Here is a 24,930-nt window from a genome sequence, read left to right on the forward strand (position 1 = left end):
TTCCCCCACACCAGACAGCTGGTCCTTCTGCCTATGTGTCCCTGAGCCTCAAAAGGGCTCTGCGTCTCCTGAGGGAGCTTTAGGTACCCACGTAAGAGGGGCTGGAGGTGTAAGTTGAAGCAGGTGAGGGCAGGTAGAGGCCTCAGCAGGGAGCAGTGAGGAAGGAGAGGTTTTAACTAAGTTATAACCTGGTCTCCCAGACATCATCCCTCAAGTTATCTCTCAGGGTTTTTACCTGGACACTCCAGAAAGCCCCTGTGCATGGCTGCTTGGCGTGGTTGTTGGAACACGTGGAGGCCTCAGGAGTAGCCATGTGTGAGGCCGGCCCGGCCTAGTCCAGGAGAAGGGAAGGAGCAGCAGTGAGAGGCAGACATGCCTCCATCAGTGGCTGGCATTGCAGTGTCATTAGGCAGAAGAGGTTAAAAATAGGATTTTGCAATCTAGTGAGCAGAAGCATCAACCAGATGGCAGAGGAGGGAGAGAGGCATTATTCCTACTGTCTAGGTAAGGATTTTCGTTAAATTGTTCTGGATCACAGAGCTGGAAAGGAAGAAGGGGCTTTGCAGCCCTGTACTAACAGGGTGTGGGGGACAGCCACAAGCCTGGCCTCTCTCAGGGAGCTGCTTTCTGCCTGTCCATTATGGTGTGGCTAATGGCAGGCTACCCTGGTCCTACCAAGTGTTGTGGTGAAGGTGTGAGAAGCTGCAAGCAACTTCTACATGCTGGGGTAGGTGCTGTGTCTGCTGTGTGCAATGGCTGGGCAAAGCTTCACTGAGGGAGGAAAATGGAATCCTTTGTGCCTGTGTGTGCTGTTTTCAGGTGTGAAGCTTTGCCTTTCACCTGAGGCACATGAGCTTCTCAGCAAAGTGCCGATAGCTCTGAGGTTGCTCAGGTCAGGTGTCCCCTCTTGTGTGCTGGAATGTCATGGAGAAAGGATTGACTGGGGAGCTTTGGCACAGGGTCTCATCCCACTGCTGGGTGGGCCTGTGTCCGATGGAATGTGTGTGACAGAGAGGTCTTTGTGTTGCCACATTTATAGTGACTTGTTCTGTGGCAAGGGAGGAAACCTGCTTGTGGTGCCATGGAACAGGCCAGGTCTCCTGTGCCACCATCCCCTCTCCCTCCTTCTGCCCCACTGCTTGCTCCTGAGGCTCCTCTGCTCTCCTGCTGTGCTTCTTGCAAACAGCAAATACATCCGATAAGTTAGTGCAGGGTGAGGCTCCCTTTCTTACCCAGCCTCATTTATGCCTTAAATTAAAATTCTTAGGCGAAAATTTAGACCTAATGTTTAGCTGAAATAAATCCTGGTTACAACTGAGTCTTTTATCTGCTGGTAAGAGGTAAAAAAGGAAACTGCTATGTGTTAACTCCATTATAACATGTTGTATCTCTACATCATTCAGCTGTCACTTTCTCAACCTCCTTCCCAGAGTGAAATTATGTAGTCATGATAGGAACTGCTGGGATGGTGGGACATGGGGCTGTTCTGGGGCTTGGTAGTTGTGCAAAAGGATCACAGTCAGACACAGTGCAGTAAATTATCTGATATTTTGCATTTACTTCTTACAGCTTTCTTTCTCTTAACTTATAATGGATTCACTCTGTAAAAGTAAAGCTGTATAGTTGTGTATGAAAAGGTGCTCTGATGAAATGAGCGTTGCCTAATAGAATCAATACAAAAATATCTAATACTAATTTTCCAGCTACTATGACAGAAAACTGTGGAAGGAGGAGGGATCCTCTTGCAGATGGGAAACCCTATGACTCCCTCAGTTATCCCCCACTTAAAAGCTATCAATTTAGAGCTGTCCTGTGTACTGCCCCGTGAATTGAACAAGCCTTTTCAGTCTTTAATTAAGGGTGACAAACTCTTTGAACATCACAGCATTCATCTGTTCATGTGTGGAAAGCCTGGTATAACAAAAGAATTTAATCAAACTACAAGCCTAATGAAGACTGCATTGCCTGAACTAAATGATGTTATTGCTGCTGCAGCTCATAGTTTTACATTTAAAAAAGCGGGTCAGAGTGTTCATTCATCTTGATTAGCAATGCCAACCTAATTACTTCTGGAGGAAACAGTAATTAGCTGGAGTCTCACCTCATTAATCATGACATTCTTCTAGCAGACTATTTTTATCTCATAAATGGCTTGGATTGGAACAAGGTGTATATTTGAATTCTAGTTAATTGTACACAGCTTGCTGCATAACATTTCACATTTTTATCATTTAACTGCTTCCTTCCTGTAAACCTCTAAGCTATTTTTGTAGGTTGCTCTTGTTAAATAAGAGATGAATGGCCCACATAAGATAAGTCAGCTTTAATTATGGATGGAAGGAGATGAAGGTGTGTTCCAGCAGCAGGGAAATGGAGTCCCTGCTTGCACAGGAGAATAAAGGGATCTTTTCTCAGGCAGAAATCAGGGCACAACTTCTATTGCACTGACACTTAAGAGAAGTCTGGACCAAGATTTTCAATGGGGAAAAATGATTAAATACATCCTCATTATTAAAGACAAGTTCCTGGGGATGCTTCCATGTAGGCACCTTGAAGTCAGTGCACCTGAGTTGCCAGTCACTTCTGACAGCATTGCAGTATTGATTATTACATGGTTTAAAAATGTGTGTTGCTAGAAACTTGGTTTTGCATTTATTAAAACCCATGAAGAAGCAAGTACTTTTTTTTTTTTTTTTTTTGTGTGTGTGTGTGTGTGTAGAGGTGGTGTTTTTTTGAAAAGTTGCTTTAAACCACTTCTTAATTTTACAAATCATAATTTTTTTTCTGAACTTTAAGAACAAGGAAAGTGAGAGAGTATGGGAACTAAAGTTCCAGATTCAGTTCACTAATAAAACTATTAGAGCCTAATTTTCTAGGGAGGATGATCATGGATTCATTAGTCTGGGAACATCAGATTTTTTAGAGGTAGTAAAATAAATGGATCTTTGTATGTATGTTTATAAAACATATGTCAAATGTGTCCCTATTACTGGACTACTGTGAAGGAAGTTCTCCTGCATGAGGCCATGTTTTATACATATTTTTTTTAAGGTTGAAATGTAGGGTGTTTTTTCCTTACCTAAAATCTATCTTTTTAAACAAGCAGGATGCTAACCTGAAGCAAGAGAGAAGATTCACAAAGAAACACAGGAAAAAATAAAAGTTATTCTTCCATTTTCAAATAACAAATATTGTCAAGATTATACTTGGAATTAGTTGTATGCAATGTTTTACATTTCCAAAGCACAAAAATGTTAGCATCAGCTTTTATTTGCTTTTAGCAAATAGAGAAATAAGCTGTATTTTAGAAGTTGGCCTATGAGTAGCTTTCCTCTTCCATAATCTGTTAAATTAACATTACTACAAATGGAAACTCGTAGCTATTTCTGAGTATTTCCTGCAATAATATTTAGCTGTAACTGCCCCACAGATTAAACTGTAACCCAGTAGCCATTGGGACACTTTTGGAACTTGCAAATAAGACAGCAAGTACTCTTGTCAGTTTTTGAAAAATTATTAAATTATTCTCATTTTAATAATTAAAGAAAGTACTCTGCATTTTTATGTAATTGTGTTTTTAAAAAGTTTTCTTGAAGTCCTCTTCCCTCTCTTTCAATTACAAAAAAAAAAAATGGAAAACACATGAAGAGAAAATCAAGTGTCCCTAAAACTGAACAAACACCTCTCCCTCCGTCTCTTGACCTTGAAAAAGACATTTTTTCACAGGAAAGAATTTGATGTAAGAGGCAATTTTCATTCCAAAAATATGTCAAAAAGAGTCCACACAGTGATAAAGCAAAAAGTTTCTTAACTTCTCTGGCAGAAACAGCCCTGCTTTTTTTGTAGATGGGAAGTAGCTGCAGAAAAAGGGCATATTTGACTCATGCATATGCTACATGTAAGTGACTTTTTGATATTCAAGTGATTAATTTAAAAGTCTTTTTCAATAACTGGTATTGTTTCTAATCGTTAACTTTATTATTAGGATCCAATATGTTTAAGGCAGATACCTTTGATCATAGGTCCCATTACAGTGTTATGCTGGAGGCAGTGCTTGTCAAATGTTAGAAATGTAGGAGTTTTCTTAATGAGTATGTACTTATAAATTAATAAAAATTTAATAAATATTTAATGAAAACTGTAGGATTGTTTGCCTGCAAATTACTTGTGTAGATATCATTGATATCTCATAATTTCAGTCATAGATCACTTCTAGAGGATTCTTCAAATCTAGAGAAAATTACTTTCCCACTTCCAATAGGCTAAAAGAAGCTCATACTAAGCTTTTGATATTTAAGTAGTACTTCTGACATCTCAAATGAATTTATAAAAAAATTAATTAAGCCACTCCTGCACTTCTGATAGAGGCTGGCATTACCTGACCAGTTTTGAGGAGGAACTGAAAACTAATTTGGTTAAGGACAACTCTCTCAAAAAAAGGATTTAAATGTGTGTAGGGCTCAGAATAACCGGCCTTGTCTCTTGCTACAGGTCAAAATGTCAGTATACCTTATACTTGAGCTTAGTGACTTTGTGAGCCATGTGCAGAGCCAAGAGCAGAAGACCAAAGTTGTTGTTATTTTTGTTGTTTTTCCAGCCATGAGATACAGACTCAAACTTTACTCTTGTCCTCTTTGCAGCAGAAATTTAATCAAAGACCCCTTAGTCAAAGGGCTGATGTAATATCCAATTGGAACACAATTTCTTATCCTGAAATCCACAATAAAGGGAACTGAGCCTCCTTTGTACCATTTCAGTGGTGAATTCTGTAGAGAAGTGGGGAGCAATGGGCAGATGTTTGGCTCCCCAGCCCTTGGGTCTCGGGTGGTCTGTGGCACAGAGAAAATGCCCTTTTGTTGTCTGGAGCATGCAAAGTTGCATTTCTGTGCATTTGTGGGGACTGTGGGAAGGGGCCAAACAGCCACTGGAGGAGTGGGATAGACCAGGCTGCTTCTCTGTCGGATTTGACACGTCCTATTTTCCCCTGCCTGCTGCTGCAGAATTGTAAGAAGTCCTTGAGCAGGTCTCCAAATTCTGTAATTTTGTAATTACATAATTGTAATTTATGTCCAGATTCTCTTCTGTGAGGCCTGCTGTACGAAACACTCCCACCATCCCAGAAATATTCCAGTCACAGGATTCAAGTGCTGTTTTTGGGTATGTTGTATCAGACATTATAACTTTGTGTATATCCAGTCCTGTTACTGCATTTAAAACATGTGATCCTGGTCTCAGGTATTGCCAGGGTTGCATCCTGTGTTTGCCTTGAAAGGCTTTTAAGAATGTCCAGGGGAAAAGTTTTAAACACTAAAATTCAATTACAATCTCTAAAAAATTATTCAAAATTGCTACTGCTTGGTAACCAAAAGACAAAAAATAAACACAGTTTCTGGGCATTGAGAAAGAAAGAATGAGCCTGCACTTTTAAATATGAGTATGGGACTTGAGTGGCATAACTTCTATCACTGTCTATACCTTTTGATGGCTCTATTCTCCAGATAATCCTAAAATTGATTACATTGCCACTGAAATATTCCTGCAAGTCTTTACTCTCACCCATTGCCATAGCTGTGGGCAACAGAAAGCCAACAGAAAGCAGAGCAAACTTTTGAGCAATTATATATATATATATATATATATATACTTCAATAGCTATAATTATTTTGGTTTTTCTAGTAGCATAAGGTGGATACAAATGGTTCTGTGGGCAACTGGTTTGTGAGGAAAAATAAAAGAATAAACCACAATGGAGAGGCATGGTGACCATGCATTACAAACATGGATGTCCTCCAGGGATAACCATTCACTGACATGAAGATTATCAGACTTTCAGTATAAGGCACCCTTCTGGAAAAGACAAGTTATGTGCTATTTCTCCTTGTTGAAGACTAACTCATGTCTCCTAATCTTATATTAGTGTGAAGTTATCTAACACACATCACAAAATACATGTAGTAAAACAGATATTTAAAAGTTTCTAACACATTTAAAAGTAAAATCTAAGACATAACCTTATAACTGAAGGATTAAATCATGCCCTAGCCAGTAAAAATAGATTAAAAGCATGGGAAACTATTTTAAGCCCAGTGTTGGCTGTACTAGACAATTTTAGTTAGTTCTGTGTCTCAGTCTTCTCAGGGATTAGGATAGTCCAGAAGGCTGCAGTCAGTATGCCAAAAAAAGGTTTTGGCAGGGGGAATAAAATATTAAAAAAAACTATAGGAAGCCAATGTTTATAAATAAAATGGGACAGTAAACCTGTACCTGAAATCTGGAAGTGTGATAAAGATAAGCCTTGGAAACTGGTCACTGATGAAAAAATAGAAGAGACTGTCAATGACAGCATCCAGTCCTGTTGTACGCAGTGGAAATTCTGCACTTTCATCTTTTGGCCAGAATTTTTTCGTATGGAATGGGCCTCCAGCTGGCACAGGCTGTTGCAGTTCCATAGTTTTCCATGTAATTATAACGTGTTTTTAACAATGTAGAATGGACTCAATTTGAGGCTTTGCACCTTGTGCAGTCCTTCATATCAATATGAGGAAGCTGGATCATTCAAAGTTTACAAGACAAAGGAAAAAATTCAATCCCCTTGTTACTATAATCCCCTTTATTGGCAAGGGAAAAAACATACCAGGCTAAGCTTCAAATATGTATTAGTCTTATTTTTCCCTTTTAATTTTGCTTAATTGCTTACATATGAGATTAAAATCTCCTAATTTGTGACGAATTTTCAGATGATGTCCAATCCATGTTGTTTTAACAGCCGTGTCTGTGAGAAGACCCTCACAGTGTACACATTTAGGAAATAGCTGTGGTCTCATTGCCATGGTCTTTACCCCATCCCAGAGAAGAGATGCAGATGTGTCTGAAGAATTTGTAAGGGGGGAAAAACTCATGGATACTGAGTTTAGATTTATCCTGCTGAGATAACAGCCAGGAGTGACTGAATTTTAACGTAATGGCTTCCAGAATATATAGCAGCTTGAAGAGACAAATTCTTCAATTCACATTTGTGAAGTCCCAAAGTACTATTACCATCCCCTTCTGGTGGTGCTGATGTTCTGAGGACTGATGGATTTTTTTCATATTGGATAGAATATGTGGAAGGCATGTTGTTATACCACAAACTGTCAGGGAAATTCCTGGTGACTTCTCTTTCTAATAATATGTCTTGGCTCAGGCTTTTTCTCTGTGGAGTCATTAATATTTTCAGTTTTTCCAGGAAATGCAAAGAGGTAGGGCTTCTGCCGCTCTTGTTCTATCTCATATGCAAAACTGTCTTGCAAAAATGGTCTTGTTCTGACCTAGGAGCGCCTCAGAGCTTCTGCCAGACATTTGAATTTTGTCTTGACTTGGTTATTCTGTTCATTTGTAGACAATGTACTGTAATTATTCTTTGCCCCAGGGATTTGTTTGTACTGAGTCACTGAAGTTGAATGGCCCTTCCTTAAGCGTATTTTCTTTGCAGACATAATTTGCTCACTTAAATTATTAGTGTGTTTATGCTACTTATGTTTGATCTTGATTATAAAAAAATGCTCATTGTGGCCTTGAGTTGTAGATAATGCCTGGCATCAATTAATCACCTTAAGAAGTTAAAGTACTTGAAATGAACACCTTTTTCCTGGGGTTTAGCATGCTAAAGGATGTGCAAAAGTTGGGCAGTCTCAAGCTGTTTGGTTTAGCTGTTGCCAACTTGGTTGCTGTTGTCTGTGTGCTCATGTTTGCATCTTTAAAAGCACTTGGTGAAGAGCAAGTGGGACAGAAGATCTGAAGGAAAACATATTTTAATCAAGCCACTGGGCAGCCCTAAAGGGCCTTGTTGTTCGAGCAGTTTTGCAAATTTTGGTGTGACTCTTTGGTTTCATGTGCAACAGCTTTGCTTTCTTTTGCTGCAGGGAGGCCAGGGTGCACAGGGCTGTGTGGTCCTGCCCTCTCCCCCCAGCTGTCTCCGAGGCTCATGAGAGCTTGCTACACTCAAAAAAACCCCCCTTTTTCTTCTGGCTGAGTTAGTTTTGTGTCTGATTAGTGATTCACACACCTTGAAGGGGTCAGATATGCTAGGGCTGGGCCAGGCCAGCATGTGCTCACCTGGTAAAGGCTGGTGGTGCTTTGCTGCTTCAGATTCTGGCACTGCTGAAGTATGTTCAAGGAAAGGAGGATGTTATAAATGCAAAGGCAATTTCGGGTTATATAAAAGAGAAAATTTATTATCAAACAATAATAAATTCGAACAAAGAGAAAAAACCACAATAAAATAAGCAGCGCAGCGCTGGGTGGACAGGGTCTATACGCAAGGTATAGATGCTCCCAAATCCACGCCTGAGAGTCCTTTGGCCTGGGTTTTTATAGGAAGTTTGTGTCCCGAGGCCAAATTCCAAGCAGGCACCCTTTGCTAAGAGGTTCTTGATTGTTCGAAGAATAGATTTCCTGGCACTGGAGAATAGAGTCAATAGACGTTGGGCAGAGGCTCCTCATATGTAAAGAGGTCCAGGATGTCTTTTTGATATCATTTTGGTCCGGGCCTTTAGGGTGGAGTGGTGGCACCCATCCTGGAGCCGATGGCTATCTCGGCTGGCTCCTCTTCCTTTGTCTAGTTTCTCCATTTCTCTAGCACAGGTGGTCAGGGCGGAGATGCTCGGTTCGGCGATATCTCGTCCGGGCCCGTTCTTTTGTTCGTTTGATGGCCCGTGTCCTGCCCATTCTTTCTGGGCTGATGTGCCTGCTTGCGATTGTTATCTGGGTGCTTGGCTGCAATCTGTTGCTTTGGAAGAGAAATCCTGCCTCGACTTGGAGGAGGATTTCTCATTCCATATTTTCATCATTTACAATCACATATACTTTATTTAAACCTTTTCTTTCGAATTTTTATTCATCTAATTCTTTATTACAGTCCCCCACCTAATAATTTGACTACATTAAAAATTCGTATTATTTTATTCAATCTTACAGAGGGATGAGTGTGAGATTAACCACATTCACTTTTCTCTCAGTCTGATATTTTGCTTTTAGGATTTAACTCGTCTTCATCTCTGGAGAAACAGAATACTTGGTCAAATTGTAAACATACCCGGTTAACTTCACTTTTTAACAAATCTAAAATTATTGGTTCATTATTGAAGGAAGCTTTTGTTTTATGTTTTAAATTTCTATCTTCTTAATACATTTTTCCACTTATAGTACACGTTTTCAAGTTCGCTTTATTGTAACATAGGATTGATTTTGAAATATGCTACAAAGGTGGATTGTCTTTTTCTTCTGATCTAGATGGTCTTATTACATTGACTATAAATTGAAATCGGAGGAATCCCTCCCACTTCTCTCTTGTACCTGAAGTGGGTAGTTTTGATCTTTTGTCTTTCAGGAGTTTGAAACTGCCCGTCTTTAAAACTTGCCTCTGAGTGGTAACATCAGACCTCCCCCTTTAATTTACAGATCTTATACTGAGTGCTGTTGGAAAAACACATCCCCTTTTGCAGTTCTGGAGGACAGTCAATCTTTCGTCCGGTTTCTGTGGCAGTCTGACACTGCTCACACTTCTCCAGGGACTCTCTCCCTGGAGGTACCTCGGGACTCATTCCCTCGGCCAAGCACACGGCTAGGTTCAGGACTATCAGGATTCCCCACCATTGCATCCCTCTGCCTTGCCCTTCGCCCGTATAGGAACATACGGCGGGGATTATCATCTTCTCGGCAGCAGGGACTGTCTTCAGGGGCCCTGGTAGTCCTTAAGGCGTGCCCTTTTTTTTTTTTTTTTTTGAAAGTAGCTCACCGAGACGATTTAGTTGGGTCTGTCCTACACAGTACTTTAAACTTTAATTGTTTTTCGGCCCTCGATTTCTAAAGCCTTGGCTTTGGAATCTAACTGGCCTCTTAACCCCTTTTGGAACAATAGGAACCACTCAGGAGAGTTTAGTTCCAAGGACCCCGCCCGGGTGGCAAGTGTTAAGAAACGGCTAGTCTCCTCCTGTTCTTTCTCTAGACACTTTGTGCACAATCCTTTAGGTTTGTACCCTCTTAAACAGTGGGCTACCCAAATCTGTTTACAATAAGCACACTCGAAGTGGATAAATGGAAAACAATTACAATCAGGATTAATACAACTTATCTGGTCGTCACTTGTCATTTGTGATGACGCCGGCGTTTGATTTTCAGCTCTCTCGGAGGTGTGGTGACTTTCCACTCGGAGGAGTTGTAATCTGTTACTTTTTTTCACTCGAGGTGAGTGTGTCCAGCCCCTTTCTGCAGTCCGGACAGCTGTGTCTGTGGTCAGGAGGACGAGAAACGGTCCTTCCCAGTGAGGGTTGAGGGGGAGCTCTTTCTAAGCTTTGATCAGGACTTTATCCCCAGGCTGCATTTGGTGTATGGCAAATCCCAGTGTTGTGCTTTGGGGAATCAGTCCTTTTTTCTGCAGATTGGTTAACAAAGCCGCTCGTTTTGCCTTTTTGTCTGCCAGGTTGTTACCTCGGGTGTGGAACTGCCATCCCGTTTGGTGTCCTTTTACATGGACAACTGATATTTCTTTTGGTTCTCTGACAGCCTGTAGAATTTGTCGAATGATTTCCCTATGGATTAACTCTTTTCTTTTCGTATTTATCAGACTTCTTTTTCTCAAATTTTCTTAAAAGTATGTACTACTTTAAAAGCATACCGCGAATTTGTATAGATGATCCCCCTCTTTCCTTTTAACCCCTGGAGGGCTCTCAGGAGAGCATAAAGCTCGCAAGCTTGTGCAGACCAGCTTGCTTTCAGGGGGCCTGATTTCACAATGCTTCCTGATATGCCATTCACTATAGCATATCCTGACTTTCTTTTTCTCTCAACAACTTTTGAGGATCCATCTATAAACTACTTTTCTCTTCTTTCTAACTCCTGATTTTCTAAATCTGGTCTAACTTTAGTTTGCAATTACACAGTTTCAATGCAATTGTGTAATAGTTTCTCTGTTGGTTCTCCAAACAGGAACTGCGCAGGATTCTGCACAGTAGTGGTTCTTAATTCTAAACCAGGCGAGCTGATTAAGATGGCTTTATATTTCAGAAGCCTCAAATCAGTCAACCACTTTTCTGCTTTTTGTTGTAAGATATTTCTTACATCATGTAGACTATCAAGGGAGCTCCGAAAGTTACCCTTTTTTTTTTTTTTTTTTTTTTTTTTTTTTTTTTTTCTTACTAATAAATCCACTGTCACAATTGCTTGCAAACAAGTAGGCCAACCCCAACTAACCGGGTCTAAAAATTTTGAGAGAAACCTTATGGGCTTCTTTTTTCTGCCCACTCTTGGGTCAGAACTCTTTGTGCTGCTTGTCTATTCACATCTACGAATAATTGAAATTCTTATTGGTATCCGGTAAAGTTAGTACGGGGGCAGTTATGAGTGCATCCTTTAATTTCTGAAAATTAAATTCATTTTGCTCAGTCTATTTCAACTTATCAGTGTTTAACCTTTCATACAGAAATTTTACTTTTTCACTAAATCCTTCAATTCATTGTTTGCAATATCCCAGGAGCCTCAAAAATTGTCTTATCTGTCTTTTTTGTTTTTGGGGCAGGGAGTGCAAGAATCCCTGCTACTCTCTCAGGGTCTAATTTCTTTTTCCCTTGAGATATCCAATGACCAAGGTATTTTACTTCGGGCTCTGTGAATTGCAATTTGGATTTAGATACTTTTAACCCCTTCTGTCTCAAGAAATTCAGTAAAGAAATCGTGCTTTTCTTCACCTTTTCTTCCGTCGTTCTGGCAATTAACAAGTCATCTACATATTGTAACAATTTTGTCCCCTCCTCTGGAATGAATTGGGTGAGTAGTTGTTCCAGAGCCTGTCCGAACAGATTTGGGGATTCTACAAACCCCTGTGGGAGGACCGTCCATCTCAGCTGTTGCTTTCGGTTTGTGTCCGGGTCCTCCCACTGAAAGGCGAAGAAATTTCTACTCTTTTCATCTACAGGGCAAGTTCAAAAGCATCTTTTAAATCGATTACACTATACCATACATCTTTAGGTGAGAGCCTGTTCAGTAAAGTGTAAGGACTGGCCACCACCAGGAATCTGGTTCGGGTTCTAACATTTACAGCTCTGAGGTCTTGAACTAATCGTAAACTGCTATCTGTTTTTCTTACAGCCAGGATGGGGGTGTTATGCTGAGACATACAGGGTTTCAGGGTACCCCTTTAAGGAGGTCGTCAATTACTTGTTTTAATCTCCTTCTCCCTCCCATCGGGATGGGATATTGTTTGATCCTTATAGGGTCTTCAGGGTCCTCGTTTTCTATTTTAATAGGCTTGATATCTAATTTCCCTATTTCTCCTTTTGAGTGCCACACTCTAGGGTTAATTTCTTCTTCGTCTTTGGGAGTCAGTTTGAATATTTTTACTACTAATTCAGAGTTTTTAACAACGATATTAATTCTTAATGCAACAATCATGTCTCTTCTTAATAAATTATAATCTGCTTTTTCTACAAGCAATAAATTTCTTAAACAAATTTTATTTTCCGATTCTATTCCTACATCTCTATTACAGATACTTTGAAAGGATCCCCCTTGATTCTAATTACAAAAACTTTTTCTTTGCTTGTCACACACCCCTCTGGCAATTTCTGCAGAGTACCTCTCTGTTCCAGTGTCCACTAAAAAGCTTACTTCCTGCCATTGGGGACTCACTTTTAATTTTATCAAGGGCTCCTTGGATGTTCTTGTCCCCAAATTAAAGAGCCCCTGACAGCCCTAATCTTCTTGAAAAATCTTTTCATTTTTTTTTTTTTTTTTTTTTCTTTGCCTGCAATCCTGCTGAATGTGTCTTACTTTCTTACAGTAGTAACATTTGGGGAGCTCTCTCTGTGGGGTAGGGGCTGCCTTGTGAGTGCTTTTCTGTTTTCTAGGTAGTGTTTTAAACTTACCTTGTGTTTGTTCTTGCTTTTGGACTTCTTTGACCGCAGCTACCAAAACCTTAGCTTACAATCTCTGTTTTTCATCCTCCCTTCTCATATATACTTTTTGAGCTTCCCTCAGAAGCTCTTGGAGGCTTTTATCTTGTTACCTGTCAATATTTTCTAATTTCCTCCTAATGTCTTCTCAGGATTTGGCAACAAATTGTGTTTTTAGTAAGACCTCCCCCACGGGAGAGTTCGGGTCAGTTCCAGAGTAGATCTGAAAACTTCGCCGTAACCTCTCTGCTCATTCCGTGGGCGATTTCTCCCTCCCTTGGCATTCCCCGAACACTTTACTAATGTTTTGACCTCGGGGAACTGCCTCTCTTATTCCCTGAACAATCATGTTTCTTAAATCCACCATGCTCTGCCTGCCCTCCTCCCTGGGCATTCCAGCTCGGGCTCACGCTAGGCCATTTCTGGTCACCTGGTGTCCCCTGTGGACTGCGTCGGTCCCAGTCTCTGATACCGGCTTGTTTAATCATTTCTCTTTCTTCTTGATTAAACAGGCGATCTCAGGATGGCCATAAGATCATCGTATGTGTAAATACTACTTCCTAAAAAGTTATCCAGCTTTTCAGCCACACCAAAGGATCGTCTAACAATCGCCCCATCTCCTTTTTAAACGCTCGCACATCCCCGGAGTTAAGGGGAACATTCACAAATCCAATCACTCCCGGGGCTGTCGGTACTTCCCTGAGAGGGAACAACCGGTGCTCATTCTCACTACTCTCTCCCCCCCCTCCTCGCCCATCATTTTTGCTTTCAAACGAGTTCTACTTGCAGGAGGGGAACTGAGGTTTGTGGGGGTTTTCCCTTTTGTTGATTGTGGGAACTCCCCTGCCACCCGGTTACCGGTAGGGACCCCTTCAGTTAAGTGTGAGGGTCTCGGCTGTGGCGGCCGGACCGGCAAGGACGGATAGAGCTGTCCCCAGCCTTGTGCCGGAGAAACCTCTGAAGAGACTCCTGTGGTTACGGTGTTTGCAGGCGGGGAAAGGGGAAGGGCTGCCGGCATCGCTGCCGGCACCGAGTCTCCCGCTTGAGACACATGCATCTCAGTGGGTTGGTCTCGGGGGCCCGAAGGTGCTGAAGGCACCACTTGATCTGGGGACGACGGCCCAGCCAGTCCATGGTACGGGGGAGGTAAGTGGTCAAGGGGTTCCCAAGATTCAGTTTTCGACTCACGTTTTTCTTTTTGTTTCATTGGGAACAGCTCTACCCTGGCGTTTAACCAGAGCTTAGCATATTCTTTCTCCTCGAGGTCCGAGGGGTCCTTGTTCTCCACATAGGAGAACAACTTATTACAGGTCTATTTTTTCAGATGTGCCTAACACTGGCTAAGTAAGGTGACTTCTCAACTCCTGTCTTCCCCAAACTTCTATACAATAATGTATTAATTTTTCTTTCGATTTCTCTTTCTTCAGGGGACAATCTTCCCAGTGTTTTAACATTTACTTCAAGGGACTTTCCAGCGGGATGTCTGGTGATCTCTCCTCCGGATTGGAGGGATTTTTCCCTGTGCTCTTCCTTTGTAGCTTACTTTTTCTCTGCTCTATACTTCGCAAATATACTCGTTACACGTCCACCTTTCAAATGTGCCCACCACAGGCTAAGTGAGGTGGTTTCTCAGTTCTTGCCCTCCCCAGACCTCGGCACAATACCAGATCATTTTTGCCTTAGATTTCTTTTTTTTCTCTCAGGGCAATTTTCCCAATATTTTAACATTCATCCCAAGGGACTTTCCGGTGGGATGTCTAGTGATCCCTTCTCTCTCTCAGAGGGACCCTTTTCATTACCCTTTTTCTGCATCTTACTTTTTCTTTGTCTCATATTGAAAAATATCTCACCTTTCTTGCGTTGTGTTCGTTCCGCCTTTACCAGATGAATCAAAGTCTTTGCTAATACTCACCTCGCAGTTAGCTGTACTGGAGTCTCTTGTATTCAGCACTTCGATTCTCTCTTGGACCTTTGCCTAGGCCCGCTGACTGAAAGGGTTTACTAATTCCCGAGCTCGACAGGACGTCCTCTTCCCCTTTCAGCCTCCTGTGATCGGTCCCCCAGGACCTCCTTCGTCCCAGGTTTTTACAATCGTGTAAAGAGAGACCTTTCTCACACCGAATCGCTTCCTTCTTGGCCGGCCAATTCCCTCGCGGGAGGATGGAACCGCGACCTTGAAGTCCGCACTCGCTTCGTGATCAGATCACGTCTCACACAATCGCCCAATCACCAGCTCAACCTCACAATACTTACAGCTATTTTCCTGCGAGGGTGTCTTCGTGCACAGATGACTTTTTACGAGCTACCAAGCCGCGGCTTTCTCGAAGGCTCCTTGCCTTCCCGAGCTCTCTGGATCCTTTCTCCCTTTTTATTGTGGTTTTTCCTTAGCCTAAATTTGGTTCGGATATAGGAATGTGCTGCGGAGGTTCTCGGCTCACCAGGCCGCTAAAATCAGCGGGGGTACCCGTCCTGGGTAGCGAGATTCTCCTGCAATTTCTCCTATCCGAGTCACGGCACCAATCTGTTATAAATGCAAAGGCAATTTCGGGTTATATAAAAGAGAAAATTTATTATCAAACAATAATAAATTCGAACAAAGAGAAAAAACCACAATAAAATAAGCAGCGCAGCGCTGGGTGGACAGGGTCTATACGCAAGGTATAGATGCTCCCAAATCCACGCCTGAGAGTCCTTTGGCCTGGGTTTTTATAGGAAGTTTGTGTCCCGAGGCCAAATTCCAAGCAGGCACCCTTTGCTAAGAGGTTCTTGATTGTTCGAAGAATAGATTTCCTGGCACTGGAGAATAGAGTCAATAGACGTTGGGCAGAGGCTCCTCATATGTAAAGAGGTCCAGGATGTCTTTTTGATATCATTTTGGTCCGGGCCTTTAGGGTGGAGTGGTGGCACCCATCCTGGAGCCGATGGCTATCTCGGCTGGCTCCTCTTCCTTTGTCTAGTTTCTCCATTTCTCTAGCACAGGTGGTCAGGGCGGAGATGCTCGGTTCGGCGATATCTCGTCCGGGCCCGTTCTTTTGTTCGTTTGATGGCCCGTGTCCTGCCCATTCTTTCTGGGCTGATGTGCCTGCTTGCGATTGTTATCTGGGTGCTTGGCTGCAATCTGTTGCTTTGGAAGAGAAATCCTGCCTCGACTTGGAGGAGGATTTCTCATTCCATATTTTCATCATTTACAATCACATATACTTTATTTAAACCTTTTCTTTCGAATTTTTATTCATCTAATTCTTTATTACAGAGGATCAGGCTCATAATACTGAAGTCCAGCATGAGAGTTTAAATTAACCTCAGACAACTCTACTGAGTTCCAGAAACAAATGTGAGCCTGTCTCTTCTATGCAGTGATGCTGCCTCACATAGCCTGGCCTCTTGGCAGGACTGGTGCAGCAGGAAACAAGAGGAACAAAAATGAGGATGAGTCTTGGCATGTACTTATTTGTGCATCCTGGTACACATCTGATATTCCAAAATGTTTGTGTACAATCACACATGATTTTGAAGTTTCTCTTTGAGTTTGGATAGCTTTCAATAATCTCATTTTATTCCCGTTTAAAACCTAGCTTAATTAAAATGTTCAGAGTATTCCCACAATGAGTATTGTTTCTAAACTGTGTGTCTCTTTCAAATTCCCAGTATAAACAATAGTGTAAATAGGTATTTAAAGCCATCTGCTTCTTGGTAGCCTAGTTACCTTTGCAGCATCATTTACATTTTTCTCCCCTTTAACTCAGGGAATTAAATTGCCATAAATTCTTACTTTCGTGGATAAAGTACTACAAAATAATGCTTATGGCACACGATTTTCCAAGAAAAGACATATTCTATTGAATTTGTCTTCCAAATAAACTGTTCTTCACAGCCACAAAAAATTGTGCTGTCAGATCATGGACATACATTACATAAATTGTAATCCAGAAGAAGAGACTTAAAATTACGTGGTTACTGTCTGTGATCTTGTATTCCTTCTTTTTCTATGAAAATGGTACTTTTTATAAAGTCATCAAAGGTAAGTACAGATGTCTATGAACATATTTTGAGCTAAAGATCTGGCTCTTGTTTTAGGCCAGTTTCACATAAGAGTAAACTGAAAGTCAGATTTTAGAATAATTCTTGGGAATGAATAAAAACAGAGTTGTTCTTCCTCGTGGTCACCTCTTTTTTGTGAGAGTAAAAGAACCTCTCTTGTAGCAGTCTCGCTGATAATGTTAGGACTGTAGAGTGAAGATCTAAATGCATTCAGGCAGCTGCAAAGGCCTAGATTGTAGTGCTCAAGGTACTTGCTGGGACTCACAACTTCTGATAGAGCTGCAAATTATTTTTTCCCAGTAGCAGAGGAGGAAAAAATATCTTCTGAGTCTTTTCCAAGATATTCCAAGCTCTTAGGAACTTCTGCACATTATTTCTGTGAGAGGAGAAACACTTCACTTCTACTTTCTCCCTCTTAAAAATAGCAAGTTCACTGCTGATTACTCACACTTGTAAGTTCTGAATTGACATTGTAGAATCTGGGGTGAAATATTGCAACGTTCCACCTGACTGGTATGTTTTGAAAGTAGAATCTACTTAAAAGGGAGTAGAAGGCCTTCTGCCATCCCAAATCACAAATGCAAAGACCTGGTATATAGTTCTCATTGCATTAGTGGCACTTTCTGAAAGGACCTTTCACAACTTTCAAGCACAAAGTAAAGGTATTTGAGCTCTTTAGCCCCTTAAATTCTTTAGGGCGTCAAAGCAAGCAACACTGTTGCAAAACTTCCTATTAAAAGGATTATCTCTGGATGTGGGAAAGAAAAAAACTAAACCAAAAAACCCACAACAAAGTAGCCAGGTTCTGTCTGTGACCTTGGGTTTTCTTTAAAACTCAAGCTGAAGCTTGGTGGTGAAGCAAACTGATTGTGCATAGATATAGCAAATAACTTACTGCCACTTTGAGTTTATTCAGGAACTACCTAAGACACATAAAATAGTGTGCTAACACCTTTAGGAAAAGAACTTAGTACTGCTGGTTATAGTTATTTTCTGAGGATGATGACATGACCAGGTAGGCTAGATAAGTACAATCTTAGCCCCAAGTTATTAAAACATCCTCTTAAATGAACAGAAATTGGAAAAGTAAGCCTAATTATGGGATTGCTTATTTAATATAAATAACCTTTTAATGGGTTTATATAGTTGCATCACTGGGAGTTGAGACACATGTAGAATATTATTGCATAACTGAACCAGCATTGTAAAATAGTAACCTACATTTGTCTCTTTTGGTTATGACCAATTGAAGTTTGAATTATATTTTGTTTGCTCTGCAGGTAATACAAAAGTGGATTTTGGATTTGCATTTTAAGAGCTTGTTCATAATTTCTGAGTCTGGTGGTGTTTCTGTTCCACACACAGCTTTCTGTAAGCACATTTTGTCTTGTAGGTACATGGCACTTGGTTCAAAGAAAACTGATTTCAATTCTAGTGGTTGTGGTTTAGCTTAGAAATAGGTGCAAAGGGAAAAGCCCACCAAGCTGAAAAAATGAAAATGCTTTTGACCTTGAACCAAAACAGAGGGAGTGACTTGTAGAGGGTGGAGCAGAACAGGCACATTTGTGCTTTTTGCATGTGGTAGAAGTGCTGGTGGGTGGAGAGAGAGGAAAACAGGGCCATGGGCCATAGCAGAGCTGGCACTGAGGAGGAGCCTCCTCTGTGAAGGAATGCTGCTATGGACCATTAGCAGTCATTGAAGTACAGGCAGAGGAAAATAATCCCTTTTTTTTCTCTCTCTGCAATTTTTGGATCCATATCCTAGAAATAAAATCTGCATTAAGAGGTAAAATTTCTTCTTACTGTCAGTACAGAAAAATTATTTGCACTGAGGGAGTCAAGAGTCCTCTCCCAACAAATGTCACTCCTTCCTTCCAGTATCTGAAGAGGGACAACAAGGAAGCCAGAGAGGGATCCTTCATCAGAAACTGTAGTCACAGGACAAGGAGTCATGGCTTTAAACTGAAAAAGGAAAAATTTAGGTTAGATATGCAATTCTTTACTGTAAGATTGGTGAGGCACTGGCACAGGTTTCCCAGAGAAGTTGTGGATGCCCCATCCCTGGAAGTGTTCAAGGCCAGGCTGGATGGGGCTCTCAGCAACCTGGTCTAGTGGAAGGTGTACCTGGCCATGGCAGGGGGTTGGAACTGGATGATCTTTAAGTCTTCCAACCCAAGCCATTCTGAGATTTTATGATTTTTGCCAAAGAAGATGGAATTCTAGGAAAGAGCAGGTAGTTTCAGTGGAGGACAAATGATGGATGTGTATTCCAGGAAATACACTTCCTGATGAATAGGGAGTGTCCTGGTTTAGGGCAAATTTGGGAGAAAACCTCAGAATGGGGTCTCTCCAGAAGGCAAATTCAAGTGGCCCCTCCCCCAACTGGTTCAGGAAAAGATTTCCTTGGAGAAAAGTGGAAAAAACTGTTTTATTTAACAAACAAAATATCTACAAGCATAAAATTTTAATAATATTAAGCAATAAAACCTCTTGCTGTTTGATGAGATGGCAAATCCAGGAAAGTCCTTTCCATGGGTGTAGCTCAGCTTGCTCAGTCTCTTATCAGTCCCTCTGGTGCTGGAAAGTGCTGAGGCCCAGGCCCTGGTGGGCCACAGGCGTGAGCTCCCGGGGTTTGGCTGGGTTTTCAGTCCAGAGCAGGTTTGAACAGATCCAGGAAAAGGGTAAAAACCAGTCTGGGGAACTTCTCTGCCTCAGCAAGCTAAAAACTAACTAAAAGCAAAGGAGAGCTCTGTCCCTCTGTCTGTCCATGCTGCAGACAGCACAGTCCAGGAGCAGGATGGGGGACAGTGAGGGCTCTTTCTGAACACAAACTGTGCACTGCTTCTTCCCCATCTTTGCTCAGAGCCAGTCTGAAAGGTGCAGAACTTAATATGTAACATAAACAGAACAGACAACTGGGGATACAAGCATCATAAAGTCAGGACAGAGATTCATGAAATTCATGTACATTCATACATACATTTATGTATAAATTAAAATGTATATGTTTTAATTTTTTCAGGGCTGGTAGCAACTTCTTGTTATATTTCAAGCTGAGATACCACTGGAAATGCAACCAGGGGTTTGGTTGCCTTGGGGATATTGGGAGAAGTGATGCTGTTTTGGTTTTTGCCTTTTTATCTTTAATATGTTCTCTGTATTCTTCACACATTTATTTGTAGCTCTGTAGCCTATTGAATTAGTGGCTGATTTTCCCAGTAATTTTCCATGCCCTTTCCCTAAGCAGAAAGATAAAACAAATTCTAGAACTCCAAGCCCTGGGATATAAGGCCCCGATGATATCTTTGTTCTTCCTGGCTACTGAGGTTGAGAACAACTCTTCAAGATACATTCTCATAGACAAAGTACAACTAATATCAAAGGGGAGACTCCAGAGAAGGGGCTTGATTGGGGGGGAATTCCATCACTACTTGTCCTCCTAACTGATGCATTTCCGTCTACTATACAAATTTGCTAAGCGTATAAAAACTGTATTCACCCCACATGGCTGAGCTTTTGTCGACATCTTTCTACCAATGCCCCTGAAAGCCTTCAATAAAGGTCCACTTTTATATTACTTCGCATACTAAAATTATTTTGAATTTTGTTTCTAGGCTGGAAAAGGCAACAGAAGAAATTAGTTATTAAAACACCATGAAGATGAAAGTTCCTTTTTAAATCCTATCTCTGTTTCCTCCCCAAGAACATTGCTGAGATGGCTATTCAGGCCTTCAACTGCTATAAATTAACATTAAGATAAATGTTTTCCAGAGAAAGTACTTTTAATTTGCATCTGCAGAAGATCTGGCTTCCTTTATTCAATGATGCTACAAACTTCCTTTGTAGGTAAGAGAAAGACAGACTTTTTCCAACAGTTCATATTCAACATAATTTTCCACCAAGGAGACGGTAACAGTTTGCCAGAGTTGTCACATGCCTTGATGTCTTTGAATTTCTTCCTTGGAAGCTGCTGAAATCCTTCATGCAACTGCTCCACTTGGGCATGATCCAGGAAGAGCTTTCTCCAGCTGCTTTGGTTTATTATGTATTGGCTCCCAGAATTTGAGATCACAAGTCGAGCAAAAAGGCTAAATGTAGATTCACACAGAACAGCCGGCTCTCTACGAACCTGTGCTCCAGGAAGCCCCTCTGACCTGTTCTCAGTGCTAATGTTCCTCAAGTTACTCCCAAGACCCCTGGGATTTGGGCTATTGATGATAACAGGCCAACATATGTCATGCTGCATTTATGGGACAAAGGAAAAGCAAGCAGTAAAAAAACCCCTTATTTTCTTCTGTATTTGTTGTATGGGGAGAGAAGCCCATTCCACATATCCTCCCTCACAAGCTAGAAATGAAGTGCTAAAGCTAAAATCTTGGCACTTAAGAAAACAGGAAGGAGAGAGGCTGAGGTCCAACACAGTGAGATATAAATCTTTGATGCTACAAGACTACCCTTGCTATTGCTTTTGGTTGTGTTTGTATGCTTTGAATATTTTTCTCTTGTGCAAATTCAGGACATTTAAGCTTATCAATGTGTTCTTATGGGAGATAAGCTCCTTCCTTCGATTTGATAAGAAAAACAGTGTCTTATTCCTCAGGCAGAACTGTCAGGTAGAAAAATATGATTGAGATAAATGAGGTTTATGTAGGTTAGAGTGGGCTCCCTGTTGCTGTAGCTGTAGTAGGGTGGAAAAATATCTCCAGCACCCTAGTGGCAAAATAGCAGGTGTTTGCTGCCAGCTACAGCATCTTCCACCCTTCATGCTTCAGGTATTGCCATTCAGGTCTGTCTCAGTTTTGCAGCTGGATATTGAGGTTAGTCTGGATATTCTCCCTCCCTCCCTTTCCCCTCTGTCCTTTACCCTTCCCCTTTTTCGCAGTGCTGTGCAATAAACTGGCTAAAAATCTAATAGTTGTGAGGATGGCATTTGTTCGTCATTGCATCAGAAACCCAAGTTTGAGGTAGTACAGGGAAATGGAAAGGCTCAGGTTGGGATGGCAATGTTTACAGAAGGCAAACACCAGGAAAGGCTCCACAGGCCCATGTGTTGTGGCTTGCAGAGCAGCAGCCACACATCTATCTGCAGTCTCACAGGCTGGGCAGGTGAAGACCTGGGAAGAAATCCTAATGACCTGCAGAGGTGGAGCAGGATGGAGATGCTAACTGCTTTCAGCTCCAGAATGCTACAAAAAGGCACAAGCCCTGGTAACAATTTGTTGCCCACCAAAGAAGAAACCTGGAGGCATGAGGAGGTCTTAGTGTCCCTTGTCTTCCCTGGCATCACGATGGAATGGACTTAATATCTGGACACAAGCACTGCTTGGCCCAGTGGCTGGATAGATTTCTTGGTACTACCCACACTGGTGTTTCTGTGTGTGAGAAATGGAAAACTGTTTTATTTCAGTTTTTATAATAATAATAATCAAACAAATCTGTCCATTCTGTGTTCTGATGCAATGTTGCAGCAGCATATCCTCCAAGATGTGGACATTCAGGAATGGAAGATGTCATGATAACAGGGTTCTAGCATTCCAGACTAGTCCAGCTAAGTGTTTAGGCATTCCTTTTGCAGAAATGAATAATCCCTATTAATTAAGAGGATTCTTAAGTGCTTTCTTGAAATGTATTACAGGATCAAATATACTTTCTTCCCAGAGCTCAGGGTTTTTTTTTTCATGTTATTCTATCATTCATGATTTAAGAACAGTGCTTGAAAAAAAGCTGCTGTGAAGATGTAAAGATCTCTATAATTCACATGTTCTAAACTCAGCAGTCCTAGGATACTTATGTTCTTTTAAAAAGCAGGGGAAGGAAGGGACATGCAGAATCTTTAAGATGCTATTTAAAAAAAAAAGACTTAAAAGGAAGAGGGAAAGTTTCATCCTTTCATTGCTGAAGAAAAGTATGCCAGAGTTGTGCAGATAATCAAGCATCTTCTCCACACTTTAAGAGTGCAGAATGTCATTTGCCTCCTTCAGTTACATCTAAACACTTTATAACTTGAAAAGCTATAGTTGTATTTTTAGATACATCTCAGGAGAGCTTAGGAGAGCTAACCTTAGTTAGTGTATACACATTTTATGTGTGCTGTGTTGCTCTTTAGTTATAATAAAATGTTTTTTCTGATGATATGCAGGAATATTTTATATGGAATCTCTGTTTGGCTTAGTCTGACTTTCTCACTATAGCAGTTTTACTGCAAGGAAAAACCCAGATAGACATTCCATGATTATCGTGTGTCCTGGTTTCCTGCATGTCACCTGCAGCAGTTTGGGAAGGACAGGGGAATTCTGGCTCAGAAAAAGGGTGTGATTGGAGGAGGAAGAGAGTGGTTGGGTGATTGTGACCAGGGAAGAACAGTAGGGTTGACCAAGTATTTTTTTTTCAATCTTCCTAAAACAGAGAGCTGCAAAATGTACTATAATCCTAACCTTGACTGGTGAAGTCAATGGGAATTTTACCTTTTTTTAGGACTAGTTTTTATCTCCTTTCTGTGTGTTTGTCAGACGATATTTTTTTGCTATCAGTATTTTCTTATGTATCAGAAATATATCCACAGTTCAGTCTGAATATATAGCTCATACAATGCTAAATACTTCAATTTTTTTCAATTTGTAGTCATTGAAGTCTAAATATTGGAAATTTGAACTTCTTTGCTGAAGGTATTCTTCCTCATTTATTCTACCTTGGATGAGCTGCATTTTTCTGTGCTTTACTGTTGTGACCAAGAGCAGCAGTAGACATTTGAATATAACAGGAGAAAAACACCAAAGTCATTTACCAGTTAAGTCATCTCCTACCTACCCTGTGAACTTGTCCCAGGTCAGGCATCCAGGGGCAATGAAAAAATACGTATTTTTGTACCTGAAACTGTTCCATCGCTTTGAATTTTAGTATTTGCATAATATTTATTTAAATAAAAGATTTTACCTTTTGGTAAAATGTCACCGTGAATTTATGATTCTAATTTGCAGAATCAATATTTCTTTTTTGTTCATGACTGAAGCAGTTCAGCTCCTCTTGTCACAGTTATTTTTTCTGTTTACAGGGTTGAATTCATGTCTTGTAACTAATATTTCCCCAGCCCATATGGTAATAAATATGTGCTAGCTCTTCCTTTTTTCCCGATTTTGCTTTACAAGATAAGGCCATCCCTGTCTTCTTTTTACAAACTATGCACAAAGCACACTCTGTGCTCAAATGTGATTATTAAAAAAAAATAAATTACATTTATGAAAAACAATACAATATATAGAGGACAAACACAGGTTCTGAATGTGTGAATTAGTGTCTTTTTTCCCGTTTCCTTGCTGATGGACTATTGCATCTTAGACAGTTTTAGGGTTTTTATCATGACTTCACTATTGGCAAAAGGCTTTAGACTTATGAACTGCTCAGAGTCCAATGAATACTGATTAACTTACTTATTTATAAGAATATTTCAGTGTGTGGAGACAGCATGCACCACTCATAAAGTTTTACCTTCTTACGTACTTTCCTTAAATTTAAAACCAATGCCTATTATTACAGAACTTCATTGTTAGAGGATGAAAGCATTTTCTTTCTGTGCCACTTTAAATAATTTTAAACCTAGATTATTTGAATTTGAGACCTGTTTTTTTTATTTACTCAGCACTTATTTACATAATCAGTACTTAGACATTTTCCTGTACAGTTAAGCCCAGCCCATTGGGTGGTTAATTTTAGCTGTTAGTGTTTTTTCCTACTCACTTTTTATTTTGCATGCTGCACTTTCAGACTTCAGCTAAAGGATTCCAATACAAAACAAAAAAAGCCATTTTTAAGACTGGATAGCTAATATTTCTCTGCACAGAGAGTCTTGGGAGCAGGCATTTTGGACCTATTTTTCTGTATTTTCAAAAGACTTAGGATGCATCTCAGAACACTTTTGTGTCAGTTGTGCAAAAAGGATTCTAAACTACAAGGCTAAAAATCTGTC

At 40.7% G+C, this 24,930-nt stretch overlaps 2 long non-coding RNA genes across 2 annotated transcripts in view; one reads left to right on the plus strand and one right to left on the minus strand.

The window, feature by feature from the left end:
• Positions 1–991, minus strand: part of LOC111923313 (uncharacterized) — a 16,998-nt gene extending 16,007 nt beyond the window's left edge. The window contains exon 1 of the long non-coding RNA XR_002861007.2: positions 236–991. This is a non-coding gene — a long non-coding RNA (uncharacterized LOC111923313). The remainder of the gene's footprint in view (positions 1–235) is intronic.
• LOC147653801 (uncharacterized) lies at positions 94–24,194 on the plus strand. The gene is made up of 2 exons (XR_015285785.1): positions 94–504; positions 20,582–24,194. It is a non-coding gene; the product is annotated as an uncharacterized LOC147653801 (long non-coding RNA).
• The last annotated feature ends 736 nt before the right edge of the window (positions 24,195–24,930 follow it).

The sequence above is a fragment of the Cyanistes caeruleus genome, chromosome 4, assembly GCF_971803275.1.
Source record: "Cyanistes caeruleus chromosome 4, bCyaCae1.hap1.1, whole genome shotgun sequence".
In the NCBI taxonomy this organism is placed as follows: Eukaryota; Metazoa; Chordata; class Aves; order Passeriformes; family Paridae; genus Cyanistes; species Cyanistes caeruleus.